Here is a 10,292-nt window from a genome sequence, read left to right as displayed (position 1 = left end):
GGATTTCCTCCAAAAATCATATTTTAACATATAAGACCCTAAATATTCATAATATAAACATACTTTTATGAAAATATTTATTTAAGAATAAAATCCATTAAGGGAAATCATGAGGTGGAGTGTGAATCTTGCTATAATATTTGACACAAACAAACACCCAATGCCCATTCCTTTGACCAAATATTGTACTCCCCACCACTCTTAGTCACCTCATGGTGCCTTCTTACTCATTTCCCAACAAACCCATGTTGAAAGAGCTGGGAAATCCTCTTTCACTCTTCATTTCTCTCTCATTTCCACCCAAGGAACAAACACCTTTTCTCTCAAACTTTCTCCCTCAAATTCGAGATCCAAGGCTGATCATCAAGCTTTATTATACTCTTGGTAAGTATAATTCAACCTCCTTGTGATTATTACACTTCATTCTACTCAAATCATTGATTGTTTACACAAACTCCATCACTTTGATGTTAGATTCTCGAAAATCTTCAACGCATCTTCAAGTGTTCTTGAGTTGAACACTTCCCTTCTCCAACATTCATCTACTGAAATCACATAAGGTAAGTTCATACCCCTATCTTTTCATGTTTTTATTAATTTTTAAGGGGGGGGGGTGAATACAAGTTAAAACACCAAGAACACAACTAAACTCATTTAACAGCCTTCATCAGAAAAATTCAACTCCATTCACGGACTGTTTTGGGCAACTTAAACATTTTAGTTTTCAAAACTTTTTAAGTTCAAGTAGATCCAGTTCTTATCTTTAAAATGACTACTTGCACATCTCCACACGATTTTTCTACAATTTATGGTGATATTTATAAAACTGCCTATCATTCCAAGAGCAAATCCGGACCAATATGTGATTATGGACTTTTTTACACAAGTTGGAAGTCATTAAAATTCATAATAAAAATTATGAACAAACTAGACTCATTTCCCAAACTCTCAGAATTTACGGATTCTGATTTCGACTTTTGATGATTTTTCTATAAATTTTCTAAGATGAGTTAAAGAAAATGTTAACAACAGAAAAATGCTATCAATTTCATTTCACCTTGTAACATGTTGAGCAAGGTGTATATATTTATGTGAATATATGTTTTTGCAAATAAATGACATTTTGACTTAGTATATAGTCATACATCAGAAAACAAATGGATTTTTACCTACAAAAGTATGGTAATTAATTAGTTGTTATATTGCATGTTGCTTCACTTTAGTAAAAGGCATATATACATATCGGTAAACAAAAGGTTTTTTTTTTTACCTTCACAAATATAGTAGCTAACCATAATAACAAAGTTATAACTATCACATTTAAACGTTTTGATAAACTATAATATGTATGGTTTATGTTTCCATTAACACAACAAACACATTTCGAGAGGTTTTATTCCCACAGAAAAAGGGTTTTACACTCACGCACACCACACGTAAACTTGTTAACTTAAATTGTGAGACATTCTCTCCCCGGAAGTCCGAGTGCGGGATCCAAATTCCAGGTAGTTATAACCAGAGTCTCTTGTAGGGAGAACGTGATAGTTGTGTATAGATCTATATTGGGTTAGACACCCCACACCTGAGCTGCATGCAACAGCTAGACCGGCAGGTCTGTGGTGACAAATGTCATATCAGTTTCGCGACGCCTGAGAAACGTCGTGGCAGGTTCATTCAGTCATAGTATGGTTATAGCGACTCACATAGGAAGTTAACAACTCATAATATAATCAAAAGGGGTTTTACGTCAATTTAAAATCACTTTCTATCTCAATATGTACGGATATTACTTTACACTTTCGGTCTTGGTATTTAAGGCTACACGTCATTCATTACGGGATTTTCCCTTAAATCAAAAAGAGTTTTATGCCGATTTAAAACCACGGTTATAGCATTAAGTATGGAAAATACTTGTTTATTCTTGGTCCTGGGATTTAGGACCACATAACTTTTAAAAGGAAAATATTGGATTTTTCTTGGTGACACACCACACATTACAAAGAACGGTTTTCAAACTCTTTGTCTCAAAAACTTATGAACTCACCAACTTAATTGTTGTCACTTTTTCAAATCTACTTGTATTCTCAGGAATTCAATGAAATAGGAAATCAACAGCGTTTTGAGGATGGGACGATAAATCGTCAAACAGTTCATTTTGTTATCATAATATAATTGATTGAATCATGTAAACATATACTTTGGTGTAACTTTTTCAATTATATTTATGATGGTTGTATTTACTTTGAGCACTATTATACTCGTTGTTGTGATACTATACATGAAATCCTCCACCCTGGACGTTTCCGCCATCCTTGGTTTGGGGGCGTGACAATTATCTCTTCTACATACCCAATGATAATGTGGTCTTTGTAGCAAGGAGAGGGGTCTTTTGCGAGAGAGAGTTCATAAGCCACGGAAACAGTGGGAGGCAAATTGACCTTGAAGAAATTTAAGAGTCAAGTGGTGAAGGAACCTCAAACCCTAGTAATCAACCTGAGGAGGAAACTCCTATTGATCCGACTGACGAGTCCGTACCTCTGAGGCATTCCACGAGAGTTAGGAATGCACATGAGCATTACTATGGTTTCCATATTACTGTGGAAGGTGATAGACTTATCAGTGATAATACACTAGTAAGTCTGGATGAACGTAACAACTACACGGAAGCCATGGCAGGCCTTGAGCCTGCCAAATGGAAAGAGGCTATGGACAACGAGATACATTCTATGTATGACAATCAAGTTTGGAACTTGGTTGACAATGTACCAGGTCGAAAGACAGTCAGGTGCAAATGGATCTTCAAGAAGAAGACTGACATGGATGGTAATGTACACACTTATACGGCGCGACTGGTTGCAAAGGGATCTTCTCAAACTCTGGCAGTTGATTATGAAGAGACCTTTTTAGCAGTAGCAAAGATTAAGCCTATTAGGGTTATGTTAGCCATTGCTGCATTTCATGATTATGAAATATGGCAAATGGATGTCAAAACAACTCTCCTTAATGGAAGGTTGGCTGAGGATGTTTACATGATTCAGCCAGAGGGTTTTGTCAATACAAAGTACCCTAGTAGAGTATGTAAGCTTGAGAAATCCATATATGGATTGAAACAAGCACCTCGCAGATGAAATCTTTGTTTCGATAAGAGAAAGTCAAAGAGTTTGGCTTTTCGAGGAGCGAAGATGAATCTTGTGTATATGTCAAGGCTAATGGGAGTATAGTTAGCTTTTTGGTATTGTATGTGGATGACATACTACTCATAGGAAATGACATCCCAACTCTGCAGGAAGTGAAGTCCTGGCTTGGGAAGTGTTTTGCTATGAAGGACCTTGGAGAAGCTGCCTATATCCTAGGTGTTGGGTATTTTATGTTGCGTCATGGGATTAGTTTTTGTATAATTGTATGGGCTTGTCCATATGTGATTATTGATTAGGGTTAAGCTATTTATAGTGCATGCATGTATGCCTTAGATACGGTCGTCATTATTGTAATGATTGCTTTATAACCCTAAACACATCTACAGTCAAAGTTCTTAATTGAGCTCTTCTGAGGTGTTAAAGCTTAATCATTCGACACCAGTTAAACCATTCTTGTGTTCTTTATTGCATTATTTATTGCTTTTCTTCTTAGAATCAATCGATCCTACTAGAACTTTGTTTCAACAATTGGTATCAGAGCAGGAGAATGTGTAATCAATACGCATTCCTTCTGTTTTAAGAAATCTTTGGGGTTTCCACTTTTATCAAAAATAAAGAAGCCGTCTTCTTCCTGTCGACGATAACTCTTGTGTTTGATAAAACCCTAATCTCAAGTTTACAGGTCTGATTCTAGCAGTACCTAGGAAAGGCCCATCATGTCACACGACGATTCTCAAACAAATCCCATCAACATCTCCAACAACATTGGATCCACCACAAGGGTTCCCATTCTTTACACTCAAGACTATGAAGTGTGGGCGCATCACTTTGAAGATTACATTGTTGGATCTGAAGATAATGGTTATCTCATCTGGGAAGCTATCACAATTGGTCCGTTTGTTCATTCTGGAATGAACAGGACAGTAAAGACTCAAAAAGAATATAATCAGCTTTTGGTGGACGTAGAAAGATTCCACAAGACGAAAAGGATAAGCTACTATGTAACGTGAAAGCCATGAGAATGATCAGATGCACATTGCAATCTGACACTTTTCATTTAGTCGGTTCATGCATGACGTCTAAAGAAATCTAGGATAGGTTAAAAGAACTATACTCAACCGATGAGGATCTAGAACACTCGATCCAAACCTTGTTGCTCTCAGAATTTGGAGCTTTTGAACAGAATCCTGAAGAGAAACTGATATAGACCTTCGATCGCTTCAATCTCTCCTCAGCAAGATGATCAAGGATGGAGTTGAAAGAAAAGTGATTGAGCAGAAGGTGACCTTGATGAATGGCTTAAGACCAGAATGGATGGTAGTAGTTTCAACTGTGAAAGCTCATGAACAGTTTAAGTCATACTCGCTAGCGAACCTGATGGGTATTCTTAAATCCCATGAAAGCGTGGTAACCAAGGAGGCAAAGGTAGTGTCGGGTGTGGGATCGCTGGCCCTTTTTTCAAAAGGAAAAAGTGTAGCAGAAGAAGAGGAGGATTTAGAGATGTCTGAGTGTGATCTTACCGGCAAAGAATATGCAATGATGGTCACCAACCCAAAGAAGTTTGCACGAAAGAAGTTCCCTGTCAATAAGAACCAAAACTGGCAAGGAAGTTACAGCTCTGAGAAGGTAAAAGAAGAAACGAAGAACACCTCTCAAAAGGATGACGACAAGAAAGAATGCAAGCTTGTAGGAGACTCTGGATTCGACTACAATTATTGTCATGGCAAGAACCACTTTGCCAAAGATTGCATGTTAAGAAAGATGGCTGAGAAAAGGGACGGTGAAGATGATGAGACTTATTACATGCGAAAGTTGGAAGAAATAAAGAAAAAGAATACAACTAATAGTTCAATGAATGCCTTGATTGTGCAGAAAAATGTGGATGAAGATGAATTTGGTGGCGTCGAAGTCTGGTCAACCGATTTTGAGGATGAAGAAGTAAGAAACCCTCACATGGAAGAGCTTATGTGGCAAAAGAGGAAGTTACTAGTTCGGTTGGGAAATGTTTAATGGTTACTGTTGGAAGACCAACTGAATGTGAGCATAAGGAGCCGAACCTGAATAAGGACAAGTGTTTTGCAGCCAAGCCCATGAGTGAGAGGATCAACGACTGTGATCGGTTGATCAAAAAGGTACAATCCATCCTTGAATCACTTAAAATTCCCGTCACAAACTACGAAGGAGAATTAAATGAACTAAAGTTTAAATTTTCTAACTTAATTGGTAGTCTCATGCAAACTCGCTTAGATAACTCTAACCTAACTAACCAATTCAACAAGGTGTCTTCAAAGAGTGAGGAGAGAAGGATGTGGATTGAGCTGAAGGAGACAAAGTTAGTTAGAACTAGGGACGAACTTATTTATTGGAAACGAGACAATTTAAAGTTTTTAAAACAATGAAATGTTTTTTGTTTAATTGCAAAACGTTTATATGCGAATAGTACTCAGTTGCACTTAGACTGTGAAATAGGGAAAAAGATTCACAAGATGATCTTACCCTTCCATGAATTTAAGGAGGATGAGGTTATTGCTGAGTGTGAATCAATAATATCATCAGATGAGACTTCCATCCCTTACAAAATAGGACTGGACAAGATTGAGACCTTTATTGACTCCAAGGAACATAAATGCATGCTCAAAAATCTTTTGGATGAAAATGATAGGTTGAAAATTATGTCCGAGACCATTCAAACATTTGACTCGTCAAACGCCAAATTAATTTCAGAACATAAAATGAATATAGAAAACACTTCTAAATTTGATGGGGAAAGTGAAATGAGTGAAATCTCGGTGGAAGATGTGGTTGATTGCTCTGAATTTTTGAAGAGCGAAACCGAGAATGAAAAACCACTCATATCTGAGAATGCGGTTGAATATGCTCGCCTGTCAAAGGATAAGTCAAAGAAACTCAAAGAAAAAGCAGTTGTCTATCAAAAAGTTCAAACAGTGTCAAATCAAGTATATGCTGTTGAAGGTGTCACCAAGAAACAAACAGCATAATTGAAAATATTGGTCGAGAAAGACAATGCTGAAGGGTGCGACGATTACTTCTGGTCCGCCCCTATCGATAATGCAGACGAAAGCATTGCTTATCGGAGCGAACCTCATGGAGGGTAAGGGGTAGATAAGTTGCTGAACCCATCAACAAACCCTCAAGTTTTGATAAACCGAGCACGAGTGGAACAAAAGCGATACCAAAAGAACCAAAGAAGGCATCCAATGTATCTTCCAAGACAATCAAAGATCAAAAAGAGAAGCCGAAATCAAGCTTCAATATTCATAAATCTCAAAAGCAGTTGGCTGAACAGAAACACCAAAGAAATAAGAGATACATGAAGAATCTGAATGAGCGAAAACAGTTTTGGCAGTCTCAAAATCCCAACCATGTTCCTTCCAAGAAAGAGTCAAATGTCAAAGGAAATGACATGCCAAAGATCAACCGAAAGGAAAGTTTCAGTCTCGGATCCTATTATTCCAAAGCTCAGAACCGAACATCTAGTTTCGGTTCCAATACCAGAGCTCAGAACCGAACATCCAGTCTCGGTCCTAACGTCAAGGCTGAGAACAAAAAGTCTGGTTTCGGTCCTTCTTGCTGCCAACAAAAGCCTTATTCTGTGAAGGATATCAAAGGAAAGGGAAAGCTGAATTCGAACTCTGCAATCAATAATAAGAAAAAGTCAGCTAACCCTAAGACTCAAAAGAATATTCCAAAACCAAATAACAAAACACCATCTGAAACACCAAAATTTAAACAAGACAATAATAAAATAAAAGTTTACACCACCAAAAGGAAAGACAAAACCACTCTAATAAAAAGAACTTATCTGGTTGATATTGTTGTTGCTATTCCTTTTTCTGTAAAAGACTCACCAGGGCCCAAGAGACTTTGGGTTCCTAAATCTGCTTGAATTTGCAGGTTATAAGTGATGAGCAGTTCGATGACGAATGGTACATAGACAATGGCTACTCACATCACATGACAGGAAGGATGGAAGAGTTGAGGGAGTTTCGGTCCCTTAAGGATGGCGGATGTGTAAAGTATGGAAATAATTCCTATGTCACAATCAAAGGATATGGAATGATAACCAATGGAGAATTCACAATTCGAAAAGTGGCTTACGTGGAATGATTGCAACACAACCTCATCAGTGTATCTCAATTGGTTGTGGGAACCGGTTTGAAAGTTTCATTCGATGATGAGGGATCAGAAATTATTGAAAAACAATCTAAAAGACAACTGTTGAAGTCTGAACGCAAGGGAGAGATGTATCCTTTAAATCTCAACCAAATTTGAGGAAAACCAGCAATATGCCTGTTGTTAAAGGCGAACACTGATGAGAGCTGGTTATGGCACCAATGCCTATCGCAGTTGAACTTCAAAGATATTAATAAGTTGGTACTTGGTGATCATGTTCGAGGCCTTCCTCTTCTTAAGTTTGATAAGGAACACCTGTGTGCAGCATGTGAGATGGGAAAGCAAAGCAGAAAGATCCATCCAGCACGTATCAATACAAAGATTGTTGAAGCTCTTGAACTTCTGCATATTGACTTATGTGGACCTTCGACTATCGAAATCATCAGTGGTAGTAAGTTTATTCTTGTTATAGTAAATGATTTTTCACGCTTCACCTGGGTTTTCTTTCTTAAACAGAAATCAGACGCGACTCCCAAGTTGAAGGTGTTTATCAAGCAAGTGGAACTGCAGCTGCGAAAGGTGGTGAGGAACATTAGAAGAGACAATGGGATTGAATTCAAGAATAAAGTCTTTGAAGAATTTTTGGCTGACAAGGGAATATGTCACAATTTCTCTGCTCCCTATACACCACAACAAAATGGATTTGTTGAAAGACGAAACCGTTCCTTATGTGAGGCAGCCTGAACCATGCTGAGCTTCGCTTCTCTTCCGCTATACTTCTGGGCTGATACTGTTGCAACTGCATGCTACACTCAGAACCGATCCTTACTTAACAAACGATTTTCCATCACTCCATATGAGATTCTGAACAATCGGAAGCCCAACGTTAAGTTTTTTCACGTGTTCGGTTCAAGATGCTTCATTTTCAACTCCAAAGAGAACTGAAACAAGTTTGACGTCAAAGCTGATGAGGGAATTTTTCTTGGTTATTCACTCACTTCAAAGGCTTATAGGATTTTGAATAAACACTCCAAGCGTATTGAAGAAACCTACTATGTAACCTTTGATGATAACTACATGAAGAAAGTTGAAGCGAGCGAAAGTACCACAGGGGAAATATTTCCAGAATCAGGACAAGTATCGGTTCCCATTTCCAACTTGTTTGAAGAGTACATAAGGATATTTGATGAAGCAGAAAAGGCTATACACTCAGAGGCGAAAGGAGCAGACAACAAAATCGACAATCTCAAAAAGATCATCATTGAAGCTATAAAAGATATGAAAAAAGATCCTTCTAAACCAACTGATACTCAACCCTCAATGACCCTCCAAATAACAACTCAATGTTCAAGGGGGAGAGTTCATCTGTATCCAACATAATCGAATTGTCATTTGAGGGGGAGAATCCAACTCAAACCCAACCCATGATGATCCAACCAAGGGGGAAAATCCAACTCCAACCGATGGGGAGAATCCTGAACCTGACATGGGATACATTTCAGCATTTTTGGGGGAGAATGAACATACAAATGATGAAGGCAATCAATCAGAATACGAAGAAGAGGTATATGCAGAGTTGGATCCTATTTATGACCCGAATTACCCTCCTCTAACAAAATGGACTAAGGATCATCCCAAAACAAAAATAATTGGTGAATCATCTGAGCAAGTTCTCACACGCTCTTAATTGAAAGCGAAACAAACTGCTTTATTCTCTCATGTTGAATTCTGCGTGTTTAATTCGTTTGTCTCCAAAATCGAACCGAAGATGGTTAATGTTGCACTTGATCATGCTGATTGGTTACAAGCAAAGCAAGATGAACTCCATGAGTTTGAACGTAATCGAGTTTGGAGGCTGATTCCCACTCTAAAGGATGCTTTTGTGGTCGAATTAAAATGGGTCTCCAGGAACAAGTTGGATAAAGAGGGCAACATCATTCGCAAGAAGGCTCGGCTAGTGGTGAAGGGATATTGTCAGGAAGAAGGAATAGATTATGAGGAGACCTTCGCTCCCGTAGCAAGGTTGGAATCAGTTAGAATCTTTCTGGCATATGCTGCACATAAAAACTTCGCAGTTTTCCAGATGGATGTGAAATGTGCTTTCTTAAACGAAGAACTAGAAGAAACGGTGTATGTTGAACAACCTCCTAGGTTCGTGAACGAGAAATTCCCTGATCACTACTATGTGTTGGATAACGCTGTATATGGTCTGAAGCAAGCACTGAGGGTCTGGTATGAAACGTTAACTCGCTTTCTTAAAATGTCGAAATTCAATCAAGATTCGGTTGACCTAACTTTCTTTCGAAAGAAAGACGGCGAACATTTAATGATAGTTCATATTTATCGATGGTATCATCTTCGGCACCACGAATCCTAACTTAACGGCTGAGTTTAAGAAGTTGATGGAGACTAAATTTGAAATGTGCGCAATGGGTCCAATTAACTTTTTCCTTGGATTAAGTATAAGACAGGGACCAGAAGGCATTTTTATTAACTAGGAGGCCTACACGAAGAATTTGCTGGCGAAGTTCGGTATGACAAGAGATTCGAAGGTGAAGGTTCCCATGGCGTTTGGCACGAAGTTAACTTCATCTCTGGAGAAACCTGCTGTTGATGTAACACTCTATCGTCAAATGATAGGGTCTCTTATGTATCTAACAACTAGTAGACCAGACATTATGTTCTCTGTTTGTTAGTGTGTCAGGTTTCAAGCAAATCCAAGAGAACCTCACATGGTAGCAGTGAAAAACATTTTCTGTTATCTGAAGTGAACCTCGTCTCTCGGTCTTTGGTATCCTGCTAGATCCGGATTCTTTGTTCAAGCTTTTTCTGACGCCGATCTTGGAGGATGTGGTCTAGACCGAAAGAGCACAACTGGAGGATGCCAATTCGTTGATGGTAAACTTGTTAGATGGCAGTCCAAAAAGCAAACCTATGTGTCTCTTTCAACAGCTGAAGCTGAGTACATAGCTGCGACATCATGTACCTCACAAGTGATCTGGATACAAAGCCAACTAAGAG

The sequence above is a fragment of the Lactuca serriola genome, chromosome 2 (assembly GCF_051521515.1).
Source record: "Lactuca serriola cultivar US96UC23 chromosome 2, Lser_US96UC23_V15, whole genome shotgun sequence".
NCBI classification, from domain to species: domain Eukaryota; kingdom Viridiplantae; phylum Streptophyta; class Magnoliopsida; order Asterales; family Asteraceae; genus Lactuca; species Lactuca serriola.
The sequence above is the reverse complement of the archived record's forward strand: the minus strand, read 5'-3'. Positions refer to the sequence as shown.